Here is a 27941-nt window from a genome sequence, read left to right on the forward strand (position 1 = left end):
TATCCATGGTAATTAGCATTAGCACTGGCATTATCAGAGGCATATGATGCAAGAAGGCGAGCTTATACAGCATCAGCCAAAAAAAAAAAAAAAAAAAAAAAGAAAAACTTCCCACTTCACCCATCCATTCATTCCAAATATTTGTCCCTTCTTCCTTGGATTTATTTAAACTATCAACTTCCACAACGGAAGACAGAACTTTCTTCCAGCAATCAACTACCCACTGGATAAGGCAAATTTCCACATATCTATTTGGCAACTGTCATTCCTCAATCTGAGTTTATACCCCCTCAGGTTTATAATATGAGCAAGAGGAAGAATCCCACCAGCATTGAGCCTACTCAATCCATTCAAGGCCTTATACACCTCAATCAGATCACTTCACAGATGTAGTAATTTGCAGAACTTAAGCCTTTCTTGGTAACCCCCAGGGGCTCATATTTGGTGAGTATGGGCTTGGCACAACCAGGGTCCTGAGCTGGATATCATCATTCTTCTCTTTCTTGGTGATTCCTCTCTCTCTCTCTCTCAGGGTAACTCGGGAAATTTTTTGGTCCAGCATAAGCCTCAGGCTTCCTTGCACCATATGGCTAATAATAATAATAATAATAAATAGTAATAAAGAGCACCCCTTTGTTCCTCTCACTAGTCTTGTTGCCCTTCTCTGTATTCATTCTAGCAACTCCAGGGGCTCACATCTGGTGAGTATGGGCTTGGCACACCCAGGGTCATTAGCTGGATATCATAATTTTTCTCTTTCTTGGTGATTCCCTTTTACTTCAGACTCTCTCTCTCTCTCTCTCTCTCTCTCTCTCTCTCTCTCTCTCTCTCTCTCTCTCTCTCTCTCTCTCTCTCTCTCTCTCTCTCTCAGGATAACTCAGATTTTGGCTAGTGCAGCAAAAGCCTCAAGGCATCCTTGCACCATATGGCTAATTATAATAAAAATAACTCTGTATCTTTCCTACAGACCTGTGTGCAGTACTCAAGGAGTGGCCTGGCCACTCCTTGAATATACAGGAATTTTGATAGCAAATACTCAATGATATACAGGAATTTTGCTAGCAAAATTCCTGTATTTCATTGACAAGACCTGCTCTGGCAGCCTATCTGCATTGCTCAGAAAATTTCATATCTGACGACACAATTAGGGGAAGATAGACCCCAGAAAACTGAAAAATATGGTTAATCCAAATTTTATTAGGATTGCCATAGTTAGTAGAGGCATATCATGCAGGAAAGCAAGCGTATACAGTATCAGCCAAAAAAAAATCATCCCACTTCACCCATCCATTCACTCTAAAAGTTTATCCAGTTCTTCCTTGAATTCATTTAAGCTATTAACTTCCACAATGACAGATGAAAGTTTGTTCCAGCAATCAACTACCCAGTGGCTAACGGGAAATTTCTGCACATCTATTCTACAACTGTCTTTATTCAATTGGAATTGATCTCCCCTCAGGTTCATAATCTGAGGAAGAATCACATCAGCATTCAGCCTGCTCCAACTATTCAAGGCCTTATACACCTAAATGAGATCACCTCGCAAGTGCCTAGTCTAGACATTCTGATTTATAGAAAAGCAACCCCTTCCCCCCCTCGCCAATCTCGCTGTCCTTCTTTATACTCGTTCTAAGCAACTCTGCATCCTTCCTAAAATGAGACCTCCAGAACTGTGCACAGTACTCAAGGCATAGCCTGACCACTGCCTTACACAAAGGAATAATCACCTCCTTTTAGATACTAGCAAAATTTCTGTATATCATTGACACCCCATGATCTGCTCTGGCAGCCTTTCTGCACTGCTCAGAAAACTTCATATCACTGGCCCAGGTTTTTTCATTCTCTATGACCCTATGCGTAGTACCACACAGTTGGTACCTTTCTCCGGGATTACTGCAACACATATGCAGTACAGTACTTTGCATTAGCCAACATTAAACTTCAGTTACCATGTCTCAACCCATCTACCCAACTGCAGTAGCAAAGCCGACATTAAAACCCTGCCACCCTTTGTATGATCTGCAAACTTGGACATTAAGCTTAATATACCTTCATCAATATCATTGATAAATATACAAAACAACAATGGGCCCAACCCTGAACTCTGGGTGGCTGCACGAATAACACTAGTCCCATTAGTCCACAATGAGCAGTGGCCATTGATTACCATTCTCTGCCTTCTCCCACTCAACCATCCTTTTAACCATTGTAGCAACTAGTCCTCGATGCCATACTGCTCAAATTTGTTTAGTAGTCTTCCATGTGCAACAGTATCAAAAGCTTTCTTCAAATCCAAGTATATGATATCAAAATTATTTTTTTTTGCATCCAGTTCCTTTGTGATCACATTCCAGTATCCAATCAAATTGGTCAGACAATACTTCCCCTTAACAAACACACGCTATGGCAGAACTATAACAGCAGTCTGTCTAGATGATCCTGCAATGCTTCTTTAACCAGTGACTTCATTATTTTCCTGGAACAGAAGTTAAACTACAGGTCAGTAATTACTTGTGTCACCCTTTAATCCCTCCAGCCCGTGGGGACTTCCCCTGAGTCCAAGGATGCTCTCATAATTGTGGCTAAGGGTTTGCTTACTTCATTTGCCACTTCCTTTAACATAACTGGATAGATCCCAGCCACCACTGGTGCCTTTCTTATGTTTAACTTCAATTTCTCCTCCACTTTGCTCTCAGTTATTATAAAATCATTTTGCTCCCTTTTAGAGTTAAATAAGCTTCTGTCCTCCACCTCCTGACAGAATTTCTCATTTGTGAATGTAGATGCAAAACACTAATTCAGTTTGTCAACTATCTGAGCAGGTTCATCAACAGTCAAACCATCGATAAAGTGAACCAAACTAATTCATCCCTTTCCTTCTAGAGTTTATTATATAAGTAATGAACTCTTTGCTGTTTTTCTTTGCATCCTTTGCCAGAGATTTCTCGTAATCTGCCTTCATTTGCCTAACCTCTTTTATAACTTGATTACAGACTAGCTTACATCTACCCTAGGCTTCTGTGTCACCTTTTTATTTATATGCACCCCATGTATTTTTCTTCTCTGCCATGAGTATCTTTAGTTCATCTGACACCCATTTAGGCCTAAACCTTGAACAGTGTTTCTTAGTTGATATGACGAGCCTGTTAGCTTCCAAGGTTAATTCCTTGAATCCATAATCACAGCATGGATTTGTTAAGTGGAGATTAGCATTAGCAGAAGCATATGATGCAAGAAAGCAAGCTTATACAGAAACAGCCAGAAAAAAATAAAAAATAAAAAAATAAAAATATATGTGTATATATATATTTTTTAGCTATCCGTTCCCTCCAAAAGTTTGTCTAGTTCTGCTTTGAATTTATTTAAACCGTGAACTTCCACAATGACAGATGGAAGTTGTTCCTGCTTTCAACCACCCGCTGGTTAAAGGCAAATTTTTGCAATTCTATTCTACAACTGTCTTTCCTCAATTTGAATTTATGCCCCTTGAGGTGTATAATCTGAACAAGAGGAAGAATCCCATCAGCATTGAGTCCGCTCAATCCATTCAAGGTCTTATCCACCTCAATCAGATCGCATCACAGGTCCCTAGTCAGCAGATACCGCAATTTGCAGAATCTATGCCTTTCTTGGTAAGTGCAACCCTTTGTTCCCCTCACCAATATAGCTGCCCTTCTCTGTATTCGATTGAGCAGCTCTACATTCTTCCTAAAATGAGACCTCCAGAACAGTATGCAGTACTGAAGGCATGGCATGACCATTGCTTTACACAAGGGTATAATTGCCGCCTTATCCCTGCTAGCAAATTCCTGTATATCATTGACAAGACCCCATGAGGTGCTCTTGCAGCCTGTCTGCACTGCTCAGAAAATTTCATATCTGACTGCACAATTACCCCCAGGTCTTTTTCATTCTCCACTACCCTTAGTGCAGTGCTGCACAATTGGTATGTTACTCTGGGATTACTGTCTCCCATATGGAGTATCTGAATTTGTCAATGTTAAACTTCAGTTGCCACTTCTGCCCAACTTTTCTATATCCTGGTGCAGTAGCAACTGTCATTAATATACTTTATTAAAAGCTACTATTACGCAAAATATGTTTTCTGAAAAGACAATTTTATAGGAAAAACCATAAAAGTTGACAAGTATGATTTCTACAGTTAATGACGAACTATAAAGCTTTATACACTACTGGAAGAACTACAGTCCAGTATACTAGATATAAATGAATTCCCAAATCTTCGAGCATCATCATAAAAAAATTTATTGCATTACATAAAAAATTTAAATAAAATAATAATAATTATAAATATCTCTGTATGTACAGGGCATCTGGCAAAATTACTATCAATAAAAAACTCCATCTGGTGTTATAGAAATGGACAGTTAGAATTAATTTAAGGATGTTATAGTAGGACTTCGGCAAACATTAGCAAATAAGGCCATATTGCCTTCTGTAAACTGTAAAAATTATATGAATTCTCCGGTTGATTTTCTGTTTGCTAGATGAAACACCCAAATTTCTGGAAGAAAAATCCATGCTACTCTCGCATAAGTCAGACTAACTCAGCTATGTTGTGTAAAAGGCCCATAAAAATTCCTCACGTCAAAGACAGGAACTTGGGTCTTTTCCCCCAGTCTGGAGAGGACAACGATTATACTAACTGTGCTACCAATGAGGACATTAATTTAAGGAATAAGGAGATGAGAGAGATAATGATAACAATTACTACAGGGAATGGCATTTCCTTCATTTTTTTGCATTACAACTGGAAGAAATAATGTTTTTCTGCAGAGATATAAACGGAAATATTCAATTGAACCTTTCTTTCAGATACTGTCAGAAAGAGTCTTTCTGTCAGACTCCTCACATACTATTCTAATGATATCCTCAGATAAATTTTAACCATCTACTGTATGTATTGGCGTTAACTGTATACGAAAAAATTAAACTAAATTTGTTTACTTTAAAACTTTTAAAATATGTTTAAAATAAGTAAAATTAACATAATGTTCCATTTGTGTAATGTGTATATTTTTATAAATATGTAATAACTGTTATATTGCACTAATCTTGGCTAACCAAAATGATTAGCTACTACAAAGAAATTGGATGCAAAATAAAATTTTGACATCATATAGCTGCATTTCGGTAAAGCTTTTGAAATTGTTCCACAGTGTGGCATTGTGGGGGGGAGGAAGTGTTCTATGGATATTAAGGCTATTCGTTGGGTCCCAGAGGGTACAGGTTTAATATTTATTAATAATACTGAAGTAGGCAAATCATGTTTAATGCTGATGTTTGCCAATATACTAGGTGGTAGATGACTCTCATCAACCGGTGCAATACCACCACTCTGCTTATTGGGGGCTTCAAGTGGTCGATCCCATGTTTAGTCTCTAGAGCTAAGTTCCGGTCAGCCCTTCCCTATCTCTTCCATCATGCAGTATGATTGATGACTTTTGACGTTATGATGAACATCGTGGCGAGATCCAATATTCCTTACATTTCGAGGGTACAGCTGTAAAACGGTGTTTGCAGGCCGGCCGCTAGTTAGTACACCGGACCGAACCTATTGGTAGGTTCGGTCCGGTGTACTAACTCTCTAGGTTCGGTCTCTAGGGGGCTTCCGGATCACCCAGTGTATAATCTTGCTACCTGTACTCTGCCAGATAGTGACTGGAGGGAGTCCGAGTAGTGTGTATGCGGGGAGCATTGTCGAGGCCACATTATGTTAAGGATCTGGGTATATTCTTACCATGGGTACACCATATCCAAAAATTTCATTACTTCATACAGCATGTCCCACCCATTTTTTCTTATTATTGAATACACCATCAATTGTCAAACTAATAGATCCAGCTTATCAGTGAAAAGATCTAAACCTCCCAAGCACTTCCTAATTCATTTCACAAATATACGTGGTCTCAATTCTAATCTCAACGATGTCCATTTCCACTTGCAATCTGCCAAACCCCATGTACGTTTTCTCACAGAATCTCAGTTATTGGTTGATTCAACTACTGTTCATCTCAGATGCCCAAATTATTCACTGTATGATTCCTTTCGCCTCAAAGGTGGTACTTGTGCACATGTCCGTTCTGATATTCAGAGATTCCAAATTGCCAAGATCAGAGAGATCTTGGCAATTTGGAATCTCCTCTCTTTGTCTTCTCTGGCTTAAAATCTCTCTACCCCATTCTGTCAAATTCATCGGTTGTCTCTACCGTTCTACCAACTCCACCAATCACTTGGAGCTCTTCGACTTCCTCCCTTTGCAACTTGACTTTCTCCGGTCCACTTTCCTAACAGTGAGGTAATTTTCCTTGGTGATTTTAATGTTCACAACTCAAGCTGGCTTCTGTTTTCTAGTCACACCTACCCAGCTGGTCAAGATGCTGAGGCTTTTGCAATTACTAATGACCTTGCACCGATTGTTCATTTACCTACAAGAGTACTGGACAATCCTAACCATGCAGCCAACACGCTTGATCTTTTTCTCACAAACAACCATTCTAAGTTCGAAGTGAGTGGTCTTTTAAGCACCTCAGATCACAACTTGGTGATAGTCTCTTCTCCAATGGGGCCTTTATCTCATGGCTATTCCCAACCTCGTATTGTTTGGCATTGCAAGAATGGAAAATTGGATGACCTGCGCGATTTGTTTTTCTTCTTTTCCTTGGTCAGATTACTGTTTCAAAACTTCTGATGTCAACGTTTGCTCAGATAGTGTCAGTTTGGTTTGGTTTGGAGTTTATTGGCGCATCAGCAACTGAGGCTATAATGTGCCAAATACCGGTCATATATAAAAAGTGAAAACATTCAGTGACCTAAGTAGTTAGGCCACCATGTCGAGATATAAAAGGAGTAAAAGTACAAAACATATGGACAAAGGAATGCCAAATCAATTTTAAATTCGATTAAAAAGGTTTACTGATTTTAAAAAGTTAAAAACAGCAGACACATTGTCATTGTCGGATAAAATCTGACTGAGTGTATAAGGCTCAGCCAGAGGACTAAAAGTGGTAAATTAAAAATCACGTTCGTGTCTAAAACGTGGACACTCGGTTAAAATGTGGCGTATGCTTAAATAGGTGTCACAATTCTCACACATAGAACAGTCATCTGCCCTCAGCAAAAAGGCATGTGTAAGATGACTGTGTCCTATGCGGAGCCGAGCTAAAACAACTTCCTCTCTGCAATTCCTGCGCAGACTAGACTGCCAATGTCGGATTACAGGCTTTATCTGATAGAGCTTGTTTGTGACTTGCTCATGCTAGGATTGTTGCCATTGGGACAGTAATTTATCGTGTATTAACTGCCTGTATAGGGGACTAACAGGCAATAAGTGTTGTGGGGTTCGGTTGACCTGGCCGCAGCATCTGCCAGTTCATTTCCCACTACCCAATGTGGCTTGGAATCCAGCAGAAACGAATGTCAAATGAACACTCAAACAAGGAATGCAACGTCTGCTGAATCCAGGTCACAAATGGATGAGGATTATACCTCCTACCCGATAAAGCCTGCAGTGTACTTAGAGAATCAGTGTACACCATACTCTTTTGATACCTATGGGTTTTAATGTGGTCCAAGGCTAACTCTATAGCATACAACTCAGCTGTATATATGCTGCATTGTTGGGGAATCTTTCCAGATATAGAAAGACCTGGAAAGATAGCAGCAGATCCAACAGACAACTCTGACTTCGAGCCATCAGTGAAGACAGGCAAGAAGTCGGAGTATTCGGCCCGGTGGGCAGCATAGAGTTTGTGGTAGATAGAAGATGGAGTTATGGACTTACCCCAATTTTTAAGGGAGAAGTCGCACGATGGTAGGCGAGCATGCCAGGGTGGAAGTGGTTGCCTTGGTGACTGGGCAACATTGTCTACCATGATGTTGAACTCTCTGAGCAGCTCTTGGACACGGATACCAAAAGGCCGATTGGCAGTCTGACGAGTGTTATATAGGTTTTCCCATCGTGGCTTGAAAACGGATGTCCACATAGGGTTGTCTGGCAGGGATTTTAATTTAAGCGTATATTTTAAAGACAATTGCTTTCGTCGAAATGACAGTGGCGGTTCAGTTGCTTCAACATATAAACTCTGGACAGGGGATGTTCTAAATGCTCCAGTAGCAATACGAATGGCTTGGTGGTGAACTGGGTCCAGCCACCTAAGTACACTGTTTCTAGCCGATGCGTACACTTGGGACCCATAGTCTAGTTTAGATCGCACAAGTGCACGGTAGAGGCTGAGTAAAGTGGAGTGGTCTGCTCCCCATTTATTCGAGGAAATAGAGCGTAGAAGATTCAACCCTCTTGTGCACTTTGTCCGCAGTTGACGAATATAAGGTAAAAATGTCAACTTCTTGTCGAAAATGAGCCCCAAGAATTTTGTCTCGGTGCTACTGGAATGATGTCTTGTCCGAGTTTTAGTTCTGGTTCAGGGTGAAGTTCCGTTTGCGACAAAAGTGTATGCAGACTGTCTTCTGTAACGAGAACCTAAACCCATTAGTCACTGCCCAAGAGTTGACGTGGTCAATGGCATGCTGCAATTGTCTTTCAATGACCCTCATATTGCATGACTGCAAAAAGATGCTAATGTCATCAAAGAGGGCACTGTTTACGGTTGGAGGAAGTTGTTCAGTTATAGAGTTAACTTTGATTGCAAAAAGCGTAACACTTAAAACTGATCCTTGTGGAACTCCCTCTTCTTGGCAGAATGGCCGGGAGAGGGTGGATCCTACACGAACGTGGAAAGACCAGTCTGTAAGAAAGTTTTTAATAAAGAGGGCAATGTGTCCTCTAAGACCAAAGTTATGTATGTCTTTTAGAATTCCATATCTCCAAGCCGTGTCGTACGCCTTTTCCATATCAAAGAAAACCGACACCTGGTGCTCACGTTTCAGGAAAGCATCACGTATAGATGTTTCCAAGCAGATTAAATGGTCAAGTGTTGACCTGTTCCTTCAGAAGCCACACTGTATCCTGGAAAGGAGGTCGTTAGATTCTAAATACCACAAAAGACGAGCATTGACCATTCTTTCCAGGATCATGCACAAGCAGCACGTCAGAGCGATAGGACGGTAATTTTTTGGTATTTTTGGATCCTTTCCTGGTTTTGGAAAGGGAAGGACGATTGCCATATGCCATGAGTCCGGAAATGTCTCTTCAATATAGATTCTATTATAGAGACAGAGCAAACGATCCATGGATTCCGATGAAAGGTGTTTAATCATCTCATAATGGATGTCGTCTGGCCCAACAGCACTCGCCTTGGATAGTGAAAGTGCTGCTTTCAGCTCCCATTGTGTAAAGGGCTGATTGTATTCCTCACAATTGTTAGACAGCTTCAGGTGATGTTTCTCTGCTCTTTGTTTGACTGCGAGGAACTCTGGGGGGGTAGGATGTTTCTGAAGATACTTCAGCAAATGTCTCCCCGAGAGTATTTACAATTGCAGTTAGATCTGCAATTGTACATCCATTATGTTCCAGGATCGATGAAGGGTGTGAGTTGTATTTACCCTTCATTTTCCGAACTTTGTCCCAGATGACTTTGGGATTGGCGGCCCGGGTAAGAGAGGATGAAAATTTGATCCAAGATTCCTTTTGGCTCTGACGTCTAATGTACCGTGCTTTGGCACGTGCATGTTTGAAGGCTATTAAATTACCTGTGGTGGGGTAACGACGAAATATTCCCCATGCTTTGTTTTGAGCCTTCCTAGCTGCTGTGCATTCTCCATTCCACCATGGTTTTGGAAAACGTGGAAAGCGGGATGATGTCCTTGAAATTGCAACTGCTGCTGCCTGGACTATACTTTCTGTGATGTGTTTTACTGCCTCATTAATTGGCTCCTGGCCGACTATAGTGGTATTAAACGTTGCCAGATGTTGAAAGGCATTCCAGTCAGCCTGATCAAGCTTCCACCGCGGTAAACTAAATGGAAGACATGGTCTACCACTAGTTAGGGTGATTATCACGGGGAAGTGATCGCTTCCTTATGGGTTCTCCTCCACCTCCCAAGCAAGTGAAGGAAGGAGAGAAGGGGAGCAGATAGAAAGATCAATGGCAGAGAAGGTACGGGTAGGCATGTGGAAGAAGGTGTTTGTTCCCATATTTAGGAGGGAGAGATCATTGTCAGTGAGCATATGCTCTATGACTCGTCCCCTTCCATTGATGTCAGCACTACCCCACAGAGTGTTATGTCCACTGAAATCCCCAAGAATTAAACAAGGGGAAGGCAATTGCATGATAAGATCATCAAGGTCTTTCTGGGGGATGTCAATCCCAGGTGGCAAATAAACAGAGCAGACCGTTAATAAGAACCCCACTGTAAGGCGAATTGCTACAGCTTCAATGCTAGTTGTAAGCTGCAAAGGCTGAAATGGGATCTGGTTGCCGACGAGGATTGCGACTCCTCCGTGGGCAGGACCATCCACAATTCTATCCTTACGAATGATGGTAATGTTATGCATGGTGGGGTCATCATTTGCCTTTAAATAAGTCTCCTGTATGCAAAAGCAAACTGGTTTGTGCTTTTGCAGGAGTGCCTTGATGTCGTCAGTATTTTGTCGGAATCCACGACAATTCCACTGTAGGAATTTAGCCATTATTTGGACTTGGTGGGTCCATCAGGCGGCTTCCGAGGTGCTGAGGGCTTAATTTTATCAGTCTTGGATTTATCCTTCCTGGGGAAGTATGGACGCTGTCCTGTGTCTATTTCTTCCTCAGCGAAGAGTTCCAAAACTCACTCATCATGTACCTCCTTCTGCTCGACATCCATGTTTTCCTGGGTACTAGGTGGTACTTCCCCTTTCTTATTCTTTTCTTTTGCTTTTGTTACTTGTGGAGCATTAAGAGGTACCGATATAGGAATGGCAGCTGATTGGCCCTTCTGTGCAGGTTTTTGGGAGCTTAAAAGATAACGTGCGATGGGAGTAAATGATTCTTTTGGAGGGACGGACATGTCTGTCTGAGTCCCAATCGAACACCTCCTTGCTACCTTCTGGGCGTAGGTAGGTTTTTTGATGTTGAGAGGTTTCACTGCTTTCCTTGCCTCCTGGTACGATATGTTTAGCTCTGCCTTCAGCCGTTGAATTTCTTTTTCTTCTTTCCACCTCTGGCATGCTCGTGAGTAGGCCGGGTGTTCGCCTTCACAGTTAATGCAGGTGGGTTTCGTGGCTGAACATGCTGTTGTTTCGTGGTCCTTTGCACCACATCGAGCGCATGCAAGGACTCCACGGCAGGCCATTTGAGAATGTCCATATTTCTGGCATTTAAAACACTGTAAAGGGTTTGGAACATATGGATGCACTGGACAGTTAATGTAGCCGGCTTTAATCTCATCAGGAGGTTTGGGAGAGTTAAAAGTCAGGATAACACTCCTGGTTTTAACAATTTTTCCATCCCTTCGCGCAGTGATTCTCTTGACGGCAGTAACTCCCTGTGGTTTTAATTCGGAGCAGATTTCCTCCTCGGTGACGTCGAGAAGGTCCCACTTCGAAATGACACCTCTCAATGAATTTAGTGTTCAGTGTGGTGTCACTGTTATGGGTATTCCTCCGATTGATGTGACTCGGAGTAGATGTTCAGACTGCCTGTCATTTTTTGTTTCAATCAAGAGGTCCCCAGAACGGAGCCTCTTAACTGACTTGGGTGTACCTGCTAACCCATCCAACCCTTTTTGTATAAAAAAGGGTGACATTTTACCAATCGGTGTTTCGTTGGTGGAATGCATTATTAAGAACCTTGGGACAGGCCCTGATGGTAGTTCGGTTCGCTGCCTCTTTGTAGCAATAATGCTATCTGCCTCTCCGTCATTATTTTCAGATAGGGACCGGGTTGGGGCCCCTGAAGGAATATGTTTATCAGGATTCATGAAGTTTTGAAGTAGTTCAGTGCCCGGGCTCCCCACCCACCACGGAGCCCAAAGGGACGCCCACTACCCGGCATGCAATAAATGCGCTCGGGAGTGAAACGCCAGGGCTACCCAGAAACTATACCTGCACCGCTGCCAGGCTGAATCCTGTCCCTCGGACCATGAGGGTAGGGGCGTGGCATTGACACGGTTGACCCTCTCAGGTGAGCCTACTAGCCGATTGATCCTAGCCGGGCCTTCCAGGACCACCCGTCTTATCGAAGCAGGGGCCAAAGTGGTGTATTGAAGCTGGGCCCCTCAACCACCAGGATCCCCCTTTCCGAATTTCCACGGGTCGCAGCGCACGGCAAACACGCCGGATTCCATTGATGTAAGCCTGGAACCTGGGCTGTGGGCGTTGGATCCCAGTGATGCTAGTCTGGAAGTCCAGCAGCGTCACTGGGAGGTCCCCTCACCACGTACAGGTGCCCACGTCGAGGGGGATCGTGTCAGTGAAATTATTCTTACAGGAATGGAATCCTTTATCCCACATTCCACTTTAAAATCTCGTCCTTTATCTAAACCTTGGTTTTCCGATAAATATGCTAAGGCTGTTCAAGAGAAGAATGTTGCATATCATAATTGGCTTGTTTCTAATTCTTCAGTTTCATTTTCTGCCTACACCAAAGCTCGCAACAATTGTAAAGCAGTTATTAATCAGTCCAAACTAGAGTTTAAACAGGCTAAAAGTAGAAAACTTGCTTCTTGCCCTAATGGTAGCCAAGCATTCTGGTCTCTTGCCAAAGCTATTGTCTGCAACTTTTCCCCATCTCTGCTCCCACCTCTGTCCAAACTAGAGGTTCTGTTGCCACTTCAGCCAAGGATAAAGCTGACCTGCTAGCATCCCATTTTTCTTCCAGCTCATGTATTATGATCTTGGTAAAACACCTCCCACCATTCCCAACACGCTCCATTCAATGCCTAACGTGGTCTTCCATCAAAAGGATGTCAGGATTTTGATGAATCTTGATGCTAAGAAAGCTCCAGGTCCCGATGGTATTTCTCCACTTGTTCTCAAAACCTGTGCTCCTGAACTTACTCCTATTCTTCGCCGCCTTTTTTCACTTTCTTATTCCAAAGGTGTTTTTCCTTCTGCTTGGAAATTTGCCCATATCCAAGCTAGTTCCTAAAAAGGGTGACAAATCCCTCCCATCCAATTATCGTCCCATTGTAATTACTTCTACTCTTTCTAAAGTAATGGAGAAATCAATTAACCACCAACTCTTAAACTACCTAGAAGTCTTCCGTCTGATCAACGATCGCCAGTATGGTTTCTGTCAGTGTTGATTCACTGGTGATATTCTGGCTTATATTACCCATTTATGGACTAATTCAATGGAAAGGTTCGGTGAAACACAAGTAGTTGCTCTTGACATCTCAAAGGCTTTTTATCGTGTCTGGCCTAAAGTTCTTCTAAACAAGCTTCCATCTTATGGTTTGCCGACTGTTTTTAGTAATTGGTTATCCAGTTTTCTCTCTGATTGCTCACTGAAGGTGATGGTAGATGGCCCTCTGTCTTCTAACTTCTCCACTAATGCCGGTGTCCCCAAAGGTTCGGTTCTTTCCACCACTCTCTTCTTCCTCTTGTATATTAATGACTTTCTTCCGTTGACTGGAAATCCTCTCCATAGTTTTGCTGATGATAGCACATTGCATTCCACTTTACATTTTGAGAAACCTTGCCCTGCTCAATCAGCTTCAACTTCTCGAAAATCTGCTACCAATTCCTTAAATGCCGACCTTCAGGTAATTCTCCAGTGGGGCAAAGACAACTTAGTTGATTTCAACACTTCTAAAACTCAGTCTTGTCTTATATCTCGCAAAAAGGATTCTTCTGGTCCTATGCTTATCTTTAGTGACACTCCGATTTCTAGGCAATATGATATGTCTCTTTTGGGGATTACCCTGACTTCTAATCTCTCTTGGCACAAGCACATTACAAATATTGCTTCCTCTGCATCTAAAAAACTTGGTTTTCTCTTTCGCTCTTGGCGTTACTTTTCTTCCAAACAGCTGCTCACTCTGTATAAATCGCAAATCCACCCTGCCCTGGAATATTGTTCCCACGTATGGGGTGGTGCCCCAAAAACCTCTCCAGGCTTCTTGATTCCATTCAGAAGAGGGCAGTTAGGTTAATTAATGATTCATCTCTAACAGAGTCTCTCCACTCGCTGTCTCACAGTCTCTCCACTCGCTGTCTCACAGAGTCTCTCCACTCGCTGTCTCACAGATGTACTGTTTCTGCTGCATGCCTTTTCTACAATACTTCCATAGGCACTGTGCTTCTGAATTGGCTTCTATAATTCCCACTCTCTCTTTCAAAACAGTCGGAACATGTGCCGCCACCAGCCAACATCCATTTACTGTCCAACTTCAAACTCACAGAAACAACTTTTCATCTTCCTCGTTTATTCATTCAACTGCCATTTTCTTGAACACTCTTCCTTCATACGTATTTCCTGAAAATTACCGTCTACCGAAGTTCAAGTCCAATGTCAACAAATATCTTCTTTCGTCTTCTCAACCTCCAACCCAAGCACGGTACTAAGTACTATAGGTTCTAATACCTCTCGTGTTTGGGGTTTATATAAAAAAAAATAATAAAAAAATAACAGAAAGGTGGGCCAAGTGGTTAATGACAATATTCACGGTATTCTACTTCATTAAAACCTGGATAAATTAGGCAAGCGGACTCAAAAATGATAACTGATGTTGAAATGAAAGCTGATAAATGAAATAAATGAGAGTTGATAAATAAAAGGTACTGCATTTGAAAAGTAGTAACCCCAGAATAAGTTTGAAAAGAATGAAAAAATGTAAATATCACTTGCTCATCTCTCTTTATATTTAGACAGACTAGTAGTGAAGAGGGAATCAATGAAAAGTAAGAAACTGTGCATCTGTCTAAATATAAAGAGAGATGAGCAAGTGATATTTACATTTTTTCATTCGAAGAGTCTTAGAATAACATTTGTATGTGTGTTCATACGGCAGAAGGGGTTCTTCCCATCTCCGCATTCCTTTCATTGGGGGTGAACCAGTTTTCTGAGAAATGCCAGATTTAAAAGTGTGTGGGAATTGTTCACGTGTAGAGTCCTGTGCTGTTGTTCACCTGGTCATTTAGCCATTACTGAGGCCCAATGTTTCTCCACTTACGCGCTGTGGAGGCAGACCATGAGCTCAGTAGCCTTAGATTCACTCTTGCAGGTCCTGCCACTTAATTTCCTGGGATTTCGGCGGCTAGAACCTAAAAAAAAAATCTGCACTACCTTAGGGGTAATATCACTTGCGTTTGCTAGGCCAAGTTTTGTGTGTAAAGTAATTTTATCATGTTAAGTTTTTGATGTGTGGGGAAGACTGAAGACTAGGGGGGGAAGATAGAAATATAGGGCCAATAGAGTAGATAGCCCCAGTTTTCAGTGGGGCATTCACATGCCCCACCAGAGTAGAAGTTAGGGGGTGGTGAGGAGGAGGGGAGGGAACAGAGAATGTCCCCACCAAGGAAGTGGAAATAATAGGTGAAGGGGGCTAGGGTGCCCTCTTCAGATCATCATTGGACTGTTTGCAGCTGTGCTGCATTTAGTCTGTTCTTTGTTCTCAGTTTTGTCACACATGAGGCAAGCCCCACCCTTGCTTTTCTATTCCACGTGATCAGCACTCTTCTTGTCAAAGTACTAGTCACCGGGGGGTTTCAGTTTTCTGTCACATTTCGTGGCGATTTTTATCAATCCCTAAGTATGTTGCTGTAGATAGCTATTAGAGTTTTTCTCCTGGTGAATAAGTCTTGCACATACTGGGAGAACGCCCTATATTCCTCCTCAGTGTCCAGGAAGTGGTGCTGCAGTCCTTTTGGGAGGTATCTCAACTTTGTTATTAGTAACCCTCTGAGGTCTTCATAGTGTTGATAATCATAGACTATTTGGCTCCAGCTTTTGCTCTCCCCACATATGCAGTTGGGGGTCGTCAACGAGTCCGAAGCTAAACAGCTTCTCCTTGTAGGGTCCGTGTCCAGTTAATAGCGATGTCATAATATGGTACCCAGGGAAGTACCAGGTGGACTGCTTTGGGTATATTTCCCGGAGGTCTGGTAGAAATCTTTTTTTTTCTTTGCCTTTTGTAGTCTCTGCCCATCTTCTCTGTCAAAGGTCTAGAAGGTGGATCTGTAGCCTAATTTTTTTGTTTTTTAGGTTGCCCGCCGGGTCAATCGTGTATCCGTGGTGGGTGGCGGCCACTACCCTGGCCAGCAAAAACAATAGCCCCGCACAAACAGACTCCAGGCCCAGGGGGATTGCTCCAGCAAGTACCTGCAATGCTGGGGTACTTACCGTGCTGCAAGCATGCATTGTTGGTAGCGGTATGGTCCTTTGGGTCATTTCTAGTGTTCTTTTGTTGATTACCAGTGTTGTTTTTGGATACCACACCACTGCTGCATAGGTGATTGCTGGTAGGAAGGTTGTTTTATAGTAAAGGTTTTTTTCTTGAGCCCCCAACCTTTCCTTGTGATTCTGGTTACCAGTCTGGAGTATCCTCTGATTTTTCTTCTTATATATTTCAGATACGGCTGGAACGTCAGGTTCTAGGATAACACCCAGATACTTCAGCTGGCCCACAAATTTGTTGATTACATTGTTGCATTTTAATTTTCAGGGATCATCGTAGTTGTAGAGTCCCCTTTAGGAGGATCAATGAGGGCTTATATGACAATAAGACCTCATTGTTTATAAGACCTCAAAGAATCAGCTGGTTCTTTGATGCCCATTGCTGCAGTGCCCGATTTGCCAGCATCTCCAATTGGGCCTGGTGCCCACCTCTACCGTCAATGTCAGGTCGTCCGCAAAGGCGTGCGCTCCCACAGAATCCAGGTCCTTTGTCAGAAATTCATCAAGGACCATTGTCCACAAGAGCAGCCCCAACACCGACCCCTGTGGACATCCTCTGTGCCCTCTCTTGTTATTTTTTCATAGTGTACATTGATTTCCACTCCTCTTTGCGTTAAATAGCTTTCAATTACTCAAATGCCCCAGCAAAGTCAACAGAGATGAGCAGCAGATATTTTCGTCTACAGTCATGGAATATCCTTAGCAAGTTTCCCAGTGCATCCACAGTTGAGGACCCTGGTCTGAAGCCATACTAGTTTCCAGCATGTAGGCCTGCTGCTTCATAGTGTTTTATAACCCTTGCATGGAATAATCTTTCAAACAATTTGCTTGCCACTGGGAGCAGTGCAATGCATTGATATGAATTCGGATATTCTGGATTTTTGGTAGGATTTTTCAGTATTAGTTTTAAATTTGCTGTTTTCCATGCAGTTGGGAAAAATCCTGTTTTCAAGCATCAATAAGTTCAAGGCCCGGGCATTTTCTATTTCTGATCCTACTAGTGGCCATGCTGAGTTCATTCAGAGTGAAAAGGGGGCTCAATCGCCTGGTTGCTGTAGCTATCGTTTCTGTCACATGTCTGTTGCTGAGCTGGCAAGGTTGCCATATCTGGTTTTTGATATACTGAGTCGAGTATGTTATTCATCGACTGCTCCCAGTTCATGGTAAGGTCTCCCTGCCAAGTCAGTGGTAGTGATCACCTCCCCCTAGGCAGCCTATTGGAGGTTATCTTGTAGACGATGCAGCAGAGGTCAGTATTCCCTGCTGTGGAGACCAAGAACTCCCAAGAGCGACTTTTACTTGTCTTTATGGCGTCAGTGTACCTGTTTCTGATTTGTTTATTTTTGCCTCGGGGCTCGGACCTCATATGCTGGCCATGTTCTTCGGGGCCCTCTGGAAGTCCTTCTACTCTCGTTCATTTGTTGCCGGAGCATGGCAATGTCTCGGGTCCACCAGGGGACTGCACCGAGCCGGGGATGTTTCTTTCTGATAGATTGCTGATGTCAATCATAAGTTTAGTAGTTGCCTTCTGCAGTTTGTTTGGATTGTTCTGTGCATCCAGGGATGGTATTGGCATGGTTATTTCTGGCACAAGGGCTATTTGGGCATATTGTGCCTATAGAGATGATGGTCACACGGCATCTGTAAGAACAGTTAGAAGCAATCATACAGATGTATCTGTTTTAAAAAGCGGATTTTCATGATTACCTATGAGCTGGCAGAGGGTCAAAGATTCTTGAAGATTTTGAAGAATACTGAATGAGGCTTTTCGGGCTTGAATGTATAAGGTGCATTCAACAAGAATGTGCTTTATTGTAAGAAGAGAGTTGCAGTGCATACACGAAGGATCATTTCCCATAAGAAGAAAAATGTGAGTGAACTAACTGTGTCCGATTCATGTTCTGGTCAGGATGACTTCTTCCTTTCTGTTTACACAAAAACTAGAGACCCCGTAACTGTGGTTCAGGTTTTATTTCACAGAGCTTGTTATTCAGTTGAGGTTGCCATGGAAGTGTCCATTGTTCTTTACATGTATTTCTTATATGGGATCTGTAGTCCATAAGTGGAACGTATTAATCTGACAATGCTATGTTGGATGAATGTTTGGCTGTATAGTCTGCTTTTTCATTCCCTGATATCCAAATGTGGACTGGGATCCAGCCAAAGATGATTACTTGCTTGTGATCATGGATATGCATCAGCAGAGTTTTTATAGATTTTATTAAGGGATGCGTTGCTGAGGAAGAATTTTGCAAGGCTGAAAAAGTGAACTCTGTGAGTCAGTATATATTACACTTTTAGGGATGGACAAATGGAGAATGTTTTCTAAAGCAAGCTTGATGGCACATAATTCAGCTGTATCACTGCTGCATTCAGTGGGAAGTGAAACAGAGATGGTGTTATAGGGAAAGACAGCTGCAGCACCGACTCCACTCCCAGACTTTGATCCATCAGTATATACTTGTGTAAAATTTGGGTAATTTTGTGTGTGAGCAGTATGCAGTTGCTGTATATTGGTATTTGCTAGTGAATGTTTCCCCATTTTAGGGAGTAGCTGTCACAGAATGGTCTAATAGAAAACCAAGAAGGATCTAAACCGGTGTTTCCCAACCTTTTTTTTTACCATGCCCCACCTAAGTCTTTCTAAAATTCTGATGCCCCTATGTAACGTTGGGAAACACCGATATATATATTTTTTATATTCAAAAATTGAATTATTCCCTAAATGAAGCCTAATTACAACTTGTTCAGGACACGAGACTTAGGTTTTAGGAAGAAATCATTAGGAAAAATTAAGAAAAAAATAGGAAGTGAATTTTCAAAACATATAATAGACATTGTGATATCACGTGATTTCTTTTCTTTAGTAACAAATCATTTATGGAACTAAATCCACATTCAGCTAAATATGAAGATGGAAACGGTAACAATAGCTCTCTTGCAAAGTTGGTTGAATTTGGGTATTTAATTTCTGTTTCATCACAAAGTCATGCCATCGCTTCTTTTATATTGAATAAAGTTTTAACTGACTCATCATTTTGCATTTCTGAGAATTCTTCTTGGTACTGCATTGATACATCAGACAAATCCACTAACATTAGTTGCATCATCCAAGTTGGAAAATCAATTTGTTTTAAATCAAGAAACCTTTCTTTTAAATCATCGGACAGAATTTTCAGATGATCAACAATAACAAATACAGCGGTATCAGTCACTTCACATTTTTGCAGACAACGAAACTGTTCAAACTTTTTTTAAAAATATATTTTTGACATAATTTAATAAATGTAATGAAACCAAATGTCTTCGCTTTTGCATCGACAAGAGTTTTATTTGTTCCTTGAAGTTGTTTATTTAATATATTTAGTTTTTCAAAGATATCGGCTAAATAACTCACAAATGCTTTACCATCGACTGTTAACAGATGCGTCATTTTAGGTTTGTCACTTAAAAAGTCACTAATAGTATCAAATAGTTCCATAAATCTTTTCAAGCAGTTACCTTTCGAGAGCCACCTTACTTCAGTGTGAAGTAAAAATCTCACATGGTCTTCATTTTGTTCTTCACAAAAAAAGCTTGAAGAGACACAAGTTTTCCCTATGAATAACACAATGCACAAGAAGCATTTCTGGATTCTCATCTTTCATCAATTTTAAGCAGCCATTTTTCTTGCCCATCATATTAGGAGCACCATCTGCAGCGCAAGATGTTATATTTTTCATTGATATATTATTGTCATCTAAGTAATTTTTTAGCTTATTATATATATCTTTGGAGGTAGTGGTGCTCTCTAATGATTTACAGAATAACATTTCTTCAGAAAAATTACCTTTATCAATATATCTTACATAAGTTATCAGTACGGCTTCACTGTCTCTCAAAGTTGATTCATCCATTTGCACTGAGAATTTTCCTGTTTTCAGCTTTCCAACAAGTTGTATTTCAATATCTTCACTCATTTCATCTATTCTTCTGCTAACAGTATTGTTATTGAGTGGCATAGCTTTCACGTCTTTGTCATCTTTTTCCAGAACTGTTTTAAGAAATGCTGATATTGATGGTTTGATTAAATTCTCTCCTATAGTATGATTTTTCCCAGATTTAGCAATGAGTAAAGAAATTTCATAACTAGCCTCAAGAGTACGATTGACAGTTGCAGTATGAGCAATAAATAGAGATTTTACCAACAATTCTTCTTTTATACAAGTTAAGTCATAGTAGGCGGTTGTTTTAAACTCTAGACGAGCAATTTTTGAATTGCCCCCCTGAACAATCAAATTTCCCCCATGTGGGGCGTGGGACCCACGTTGGGAAACACCGATCTAAACTGTTTGGATCTTTGAGGATTTTGTCCAGATGTATATTCCAAGTTTGTGATAAAGCCTGCAATCTGATGCCAGTGGGCTGAGCTACTCTAGGTTTATTTCTGTTGTACATTGTGAACTGTGGATCATTAAGTACTGGCCTAATGGGAAGAATAGGTAGACTTTTGTTGAATTTTGGCTGCATAGTTCAGAAGAAACATCTTTCTCCTGAGGCCAAGCGGAGGTTCATGTGCTTTGATATAAAGACTTTGTACTGGCGATGTTCTATAAGCGCCTACAGCAATCCTGAGGGCAGAATGTTGAATAGGGGCAAGACGTGCTAGCACACTTTCCCTAGCAGAATCACACACTGGGACATCATAATTGAGACAAGATCTGATTAGGGCTCTGTACAAGTGAAGTAAGGTGTAAAGATCTGCACCCCATGATGTAGAAGAGATAACTCTTAGTAAGTTCATTTTTTTCTGGCAAACAGTCTGTAGATGTTTAATGTGTTCTGAAAAGTTCAATTTATTGTCAAAAACCACAAGAAGATGAACACTGTTCACAACAATGACAGGTTGGTTTCTTAAGTGTATTTCAGGATCTGGATGCATCTTTCGTTTATTGCAAAAGTGAATGACTTTTGATTTCTGATACGATAGTCGGTAACCGTTCTGTCTCATCCATAGCTCAATATTATTAATTGAGGTTTGCAGTTGCCTTTCAATAAAGCTCATGTTTTGCGAACTGCAAGAGACAGTCAGATCATCGGCATATAAAGGTATGAATTTACAGTGTTGGGAATATTTTTGGTCATCTGATTTATTCTTATTGCAAAAAAAGGGTGCAATGAGTACAGAGCCATGAGGGACTCCTTCTTGTATATATGTTTGCGAAAGGACTTGCCGATTCCGAACTTGAAAGGTCCTGTGCTGTAAGAAATTCTGTATAAAATACAGTAAGTGTCCTCTCAGGTTCAGAGAATGAAGGTCTCTCAGGATGCCAAACTGCCAAGTGGTGTCAAAGGCCTTCTCTATGTCGAGACATAAGGATGCTTATTTTGGATAAACGCATTCCTGATGTGTTTCTGCTTAGATCATGAGATCCAGGGATGATCGGTGTTTTCTGAAACCGAATTGATTGTCAGAGATCATATTTTGGGAATCAAGATACTGTGTTAGTCGACAGTGTATCATTTTTCTATGGTTTTATTTAAGCAGCTGGTGAGCGAAATGGGTCTGTAATTATTTGGAATAGAATGAGCTTTCCCTGGTTTCGGTATCGCCAGTACAAACGTGTGACGCCAGGAGCTGGGGAAGGAATGCTCCATGAAGATGCGATTGTAGAAGGTCAGCAACGAAGATAATGATTTATTGTCTTTAATGTTGTAGCATTATGTAGCATATTCCATCCGGGCCTACAGCCTGTTCTTAGGGGTGGGTAAGGCCTCTTGAAGTTCTATCAAAGTAAGTGGTTTATTGTAAGGTAAAGAGGATGTAGTTCTAAATTTCAGACGGGATTTTCTGCTAAACCTTTAATCCTTTGAAATGATGGATCACATGCCGTAGAGTCAGACAACTGTGAAAATACCGTCCCTAGTACATTTGCAATCTCTGCAGGGCTAGATAGCTCCTGTCCATTCCAGGTGAAAAGTGGGGACGACAAGGGAGGAAAATTTCCATTTAATTGCCTTATTCTTCTCCAGATAATTCTTACATCGGTAATTTTATTAATAGCAGATGCGAATCAAACTCAAGAGTATCTTTTTTCTTGCTTCCTAATATGACAGGCTTTGCCTCTAATTTTCTTGTAATTTATAAGATTGGCGGTGGTAGGGCGTTTGCGAAATAAATTCCATGCACAGTTTTTTTTCTTTTTTTTTACATTATTACAGTCCTCGTTCCACCAATAATTGGTGGTTCTACGAATGCTTGACTGTGACTGTGGGATCGCAGTGGATGCAGCTGCTAGAATCTGTTTTGTAATATAATTTGCAACTGTGTCAATTGGATGAGATTTGATGATCTGATTGTCACACAATACGTGAGAGGTGTACTTTGCCCAATCTGCCTTTGAAAATTTCCATTTTGTGTGGGTTTCTGTTGGTATACAGTGTGAGGTTTCAATTTTACATATTATAGGGTAGTGATCTGTTGAGCGGATCATCCAGAGCTGTCCACTCGATACTAGGGTCAAGGATTAGAGAGCAGATAAAGAGATCTATGAAGAGACTGTTCTGGTTGGGAGGTGGAAGTAAGTTGGTGAGCCAGTATTTAATAGGGTTAGATTTTATCTGTCGATAAACATTTCAATTATTTGTCCTCGTCTATCTGTACTGGGGGAACCCCACAATGGATGGTGTCCATTGAAGTCACCCAATAAACAGAAAGGAGTTGGCAAGTGCTGAATGAGATCTTCAAGTTCATGTAGGGTACAAGGGTGACTGGGTGGCAGGTAGATTGAAGCAAGTGCTAGGGTAACAGCAATCGCTATTCGTGTGGTAATAACTTCAATAGTAGTGTGCAAATGAATGCATTTGCAGGGTACTCTTGCATCTATAAGTATGGCTCCCCCCGCGCTTCCTTCCCGTAGCCTGGTGGGAAGAAGCAGCAGTGCATAGCACACGCTTCTTGATTAGACCGGGGTTCGAGCCCGTCACCACCAAATACGGAAAGGTCAGTGAATGACCACCGCATATTCACGGAGTAATATGGCCTTAGTTGCTAATGCTGCTAAAAACCAAATAAATAACAGCTCCCCCCCCCCCCCGTGAGCATTAGTAGCAGCAGGTCTGTCTTACCGAAAGATTGTATAATTTTTTAACGAGGTAGACACCTGAGGTATTAAATATATCTCTTGTAAACCGATTCCAATTGGTTTATAATGCATAATTATCTCGTGGATGTCATTGATATTGCTGCGAAAGCCTCTGCAGTTCCATTGGACGATGTTTTTCATTGTTTGGATTTAAGTGAAGAAGCTGTGTCTGTCTGCTTTTTGGAAGTCTGTTTCAGTCGGTCAATTTTTATTTTCTCTCTCTGAAAATATTGGTCTGGCATCTATTTCGCCTTCTCGATGAATATCTAGAATGGTTTCCGTTTCTGCTTGAGTGCAAGTATCATTTGTGTCCATAAGGAAGGATTCAGCATGCTGCTTGTTACTGGAATTTCTCTTTGACTCGATCTTACAGGAGTTGTATGAGTAACAGGTGGTATCGTGACTGGTGTGTTACTAGATCTATTTAACGTCTGTTGCTTTGAGGACTGAGGTACAGAGGAGAGTAAAGTTCGAGCTTATTCAGAAATAGAGATGCTTGGCAGGATTGATGTATCTGTTTGAACTGATACTGAATGAAATTTTTGAGCAGCATCGGCATGTGTATGTCTTGGCATCGGCATCTGTTGTTGTAATTGTTTTCTGGCTTCGGAAAGAGTAACTTTCTTTTCCATCTTGTATTTTTTTTTCATATTTCCACTGATCACATGTTTTAGAGAAGTCTGGATGGTTAACTTTACAATTAGTGCAAAGTGAGGACTGCGATTTACAATCAGCTTAGGCATGTTCCTTCGATCCACAGTTAGGGCATACTACATCACCTTGACAGACTGTTTGGGAGTGTCCAAAATTCTGACATTTATAGTACCTTAATGGGTTTGGGATATACGGGCGAATGCGGCAGTTCAAATACGCAGCTTTCACTGATAAAGGTGGTTTGGTGAGCTAAATGTCAGTAATATGCTGTAAGTTGGAATGAGTTCGCTGTATTTCTTCTTCATAATTCTCTTCGCTTGTGTGACTCGCATTTCATTGAAAATTTCCTCTTCTGAGACATTCATTAGGTCTCATTCTGTGATGACACCCTCAGAAGTATTGAGGGTAACATGTGGTGGCACCTTAACCAGAATTCTGCTGAATGTTGTGAGTTTGAGCAGGTACTCTGAGTGTTTAGAGCTTGTAGTTTCAACTAATAGATTTCCAGATTTGAGATGGCACACCATTTTTATGGAACCTGCTACATTTTCCAGACATTTTTGTATGAGGGACAGCGATAGATTGCCTCGGGCCTGATTCTTTAAGGAATGCACAATCAGGAAACGTGGATCTGGATGTTATATAAGGGAAGCATCTGTCTTCAGTCTCTTTTGAGTGGTATTGTCATCCTTCGGTTGGTAGAAATCCGTTGAATTTGGATTTGCTGTCTGAATCGGTGGGAAGTTTTCAAAATCCATGTTTTGCTCCTTTTGGCCCTGGGAGTTTGCTTTACCACCCAGGTTTCCGGCCCCGCCACGGGGAGGGAGGAGCAGTGCCACAAGGTGACCAAGCGGCTGAGTTAGTAAGTTAGTACTACTAGGGAAAAAAAAAAAAAACAAACAGAAAGGTGGTTTTCCTTTCTAGGCGTTTGCCTACTTCTTGTAGTGCGAAAGAGCTACTTTGATAGAGAAATCAAGAAAAATGGTTGTTGAAACAAAAAAACAGAATCTATTTCACTGAAATGCTCTTTAGAGAAAACGCTTTTGAAGACGCACTAGAATTGCTTGGCCACAGAACACTTGGCACCCGGAGCCTCCAGGAATGGAGGTTTGTTGTTAACCACTGTAGTTAATAGCTCTTCGTATTGGGGCCAATCTGCCTTGGAAACTGTTTATCTGTGGCGTGTTTTGTATATCTTCGGTTGTTCTTGGCAATGTTCTTGTTACTTTGCAGGTAATGACTCGATGGTCCGAGGTGGTCGAAGCATCCTCCACCCTACAGTAAGTCACATGGTTCGCCAGGTTCCTGTTTGCTAGGGTGATGTTGGTGGTGGCTTCGCAGAATGTTGGCAGCTGGTGCAGTTGGTTCAGTACAGCAAACTGAGATCCTATCAGATAGTTCTGAGTTATTTTTGTTGCAGTGATATTGGTGTTTTTGACTAGGATCGCTACCCATGGGGGTGTCCTCTTCTGTATGGATCGCCTTATATTGCAGCAGATATCCCACCACCCGCTTTGCAGCAGATATCCCACCACCCGCTTTGCACGAACGCATGGCTCCTGCAATATGATTACATCAGTGTCTTCCTCATTGGCCCCGACTCAGATTTGATCTAACACTATTTTGGCTCGTTGCACGCTAGTCTGGATTATCTTAATCATTGCTGTATTATACTCTTTATTTCTTTTCCCCATAGTCGATTCTATTTTGGTATATGCTTTTGGCATTAAGATAAACTGGGCAGTTGGGATCATTTAATTGAATGTGCGTGTTCCATTTTCATTGCCTTACAGTTAGCGCAGGTGGCTTTCTTGTCTTTGTGTGGACAGTCTTTAAATGAGGACATTAAATGAGTGAGGACTGTGATTTACAATCAGCTTGGGCATCTCCTTCAAGCCACAGTTAGGGCATACAGCATCACCTCGACAGACTGTTTGAGAGTGTCCGAATTTCTGACATTTATAACATCTTAATGGATTTGGAATATACGAGTGAATGCGGCAGTTCAGATACCCTGCTTTCACTGATGAAGGTAGGTTTGGTGAACTAAATGTCAGTATGATGCTGCAAGTTGGGATAAGTTTGCCATCTTTCTTCAGCATAATTCTTTTGGCCTGTGTGACCTTCTGATCTTGCAATTCATTTACAATTTCCTCCTCTGAGACATTCATTAAGCCACATTCTGAGATGACACCTTTGGAGGTATTGAGTGTAGCATGTGGTGACACCTTGACTGGAATTCCACCGAATGTGGAGAGTTTCAGAAGGGGCTCAGAGTATTTGGAACTGGTGGTCTCAACCAATAGGTCGCCAGATTTAAGGCGTCTCACCATTTTTGGGGAAACCTGCTACACTTTCCAGAAATTTCTGTATGGGAAGTGGCGATAGATTGCCTATGGCTTGATTTGTTAAAGAATGCAAGATCAGGAAACTTGGATGTTCTACTCTGCAAGCATCTGTCTTCAGTCTCTTTCTGTTGGTTGGGTCATCATCAGGTTAGTGCAAATCCATTGAATTAGGATTTGCTGTCTGGATCAGGAGATAGTTATCGAAATCCATGTTTTGCTCCTTTTGGTCTTGGGGGTTTGCTTTACGACCCAGGTTTCCGTCCCCGCCATGCCACGGGGAGGCAGGAGCAGTGCCACAAGGTGACCAAGCGGCTGAGTTAGTAAGTTAGTACTAATAGAAAAATAAACAGAAAGGTGGATTTCCTTTCTGGGCCTCTGCCTACTTCTTGTAGTGCAAAAGACCTACTCAGATATAAAAATGAAGAAAACGGTGTTTGAAACTAAAAATAGAAACTGTTTGCTTAAATGCTCTTTTAGAAAACACTTTCAGAAATGCACTAGATTCACTTGGGCACGGAACGCTTGACACCTGGAGCCTAAAAAATAAATCAGTAGTTCCCAAATTATGCCTAAGTTCCTATGGCATAATTTGTGGCTGGAATTTAATTCAAAACAAATAAATTATTCCAATAAGGTTCTTAAGAACAAAGTTTAGTAATAGATACCTGGAAAATTTTATAAACGATCAAATGAAAACCAAAATAACCTTGCAAAAACTTAAGTCACTAATTGCAAGCTTTGAAGTCAGAATTTTTTATGGTCTCAAACAAGCACAAGTTGAATAGCATAGAATCTCATAAGGGGATTTCCCAACAAAATAAAATAAAGGGATTGGCCTTCTTTTTTTTTTTTTTTTGCATGACAACTAGCGAGTCAACAGTGCAGATTCACAAACAATAATGAAATTGTTGAAAGATTACATCCAACATAATAGCAGGGTTTTCTCTGCACAAAATCTCAAAAATACCATGTTATGCGAGGTTTGCCACCATTCTCTAACTGTGGTATGTAAGTACCGTGTTGTGCAAGGCTATCCGCAATTTATCAATCATGTTAGAGTGAAACTGTGTTGTAGAAGTACCGTGTTATACGGGGGTTGCCTGTACTATCTTAGAACCACCTTTATGAATTTGCAATACATTGGCACTTTTCCAATCCAATAGAATCTCTCCTGAGTCCAGTGATGCTCTCATAATTAGTCTTAATGGTTCATTGCACTCACTTGCCACCTCCTTAAAATTATAGTGTATGCCACCAACCCCAGGAGCCTTACTCACCTGTAGTCTCGTTTTTTTCATTAAATAATCAGGTAAAATCTCAATATCATTAATTACATATTAATTAATATGTTCACTCCCATAATTTCTCATTGACATAAAGGGTTTTTCTTCTGTAGATATTGATGCAAGGTAACTGTTGAGTTCATCTGAAACATTAGCTGGGGTATCTAATACAATCCCACATCCATTACATAAGGATCCGATCTGATTTGTCCTTCTCCTCTTTGCATTTATAAA

The 27941-nt window shown here is 41.3% G+C and overlaps 1 protein-coding gene across 2 annotated transcripts in view; it reads right to left on the reverse strand.

Moving 5' to 3' along the window:
* The window catches only part of Polr3B (RNA polymerase III subunit RpIII128), a 527342-nt gene that overhangs the window by 51650 nt on the left and 447751 nt on the right, over positions 1–27941 (reverse strand). The window lies entirely within an intron of this gene.

Source organism: Mastigoproctus giganteus, chromosome 1 (genome assembly GCF_048544385.1).
Source record: "Mastigoproctus giganteus isolate SK-2022 chromosome 1, ASM4854438v1, whole genome shotgun sequence".
Taxonomy (NCBI): Eukaryota; Metazoa; Arthropoda; class Arachnida; order Uropygi; family Thelyphonidae; genus Mastigoproctus; species Mastigoproctus giganteus.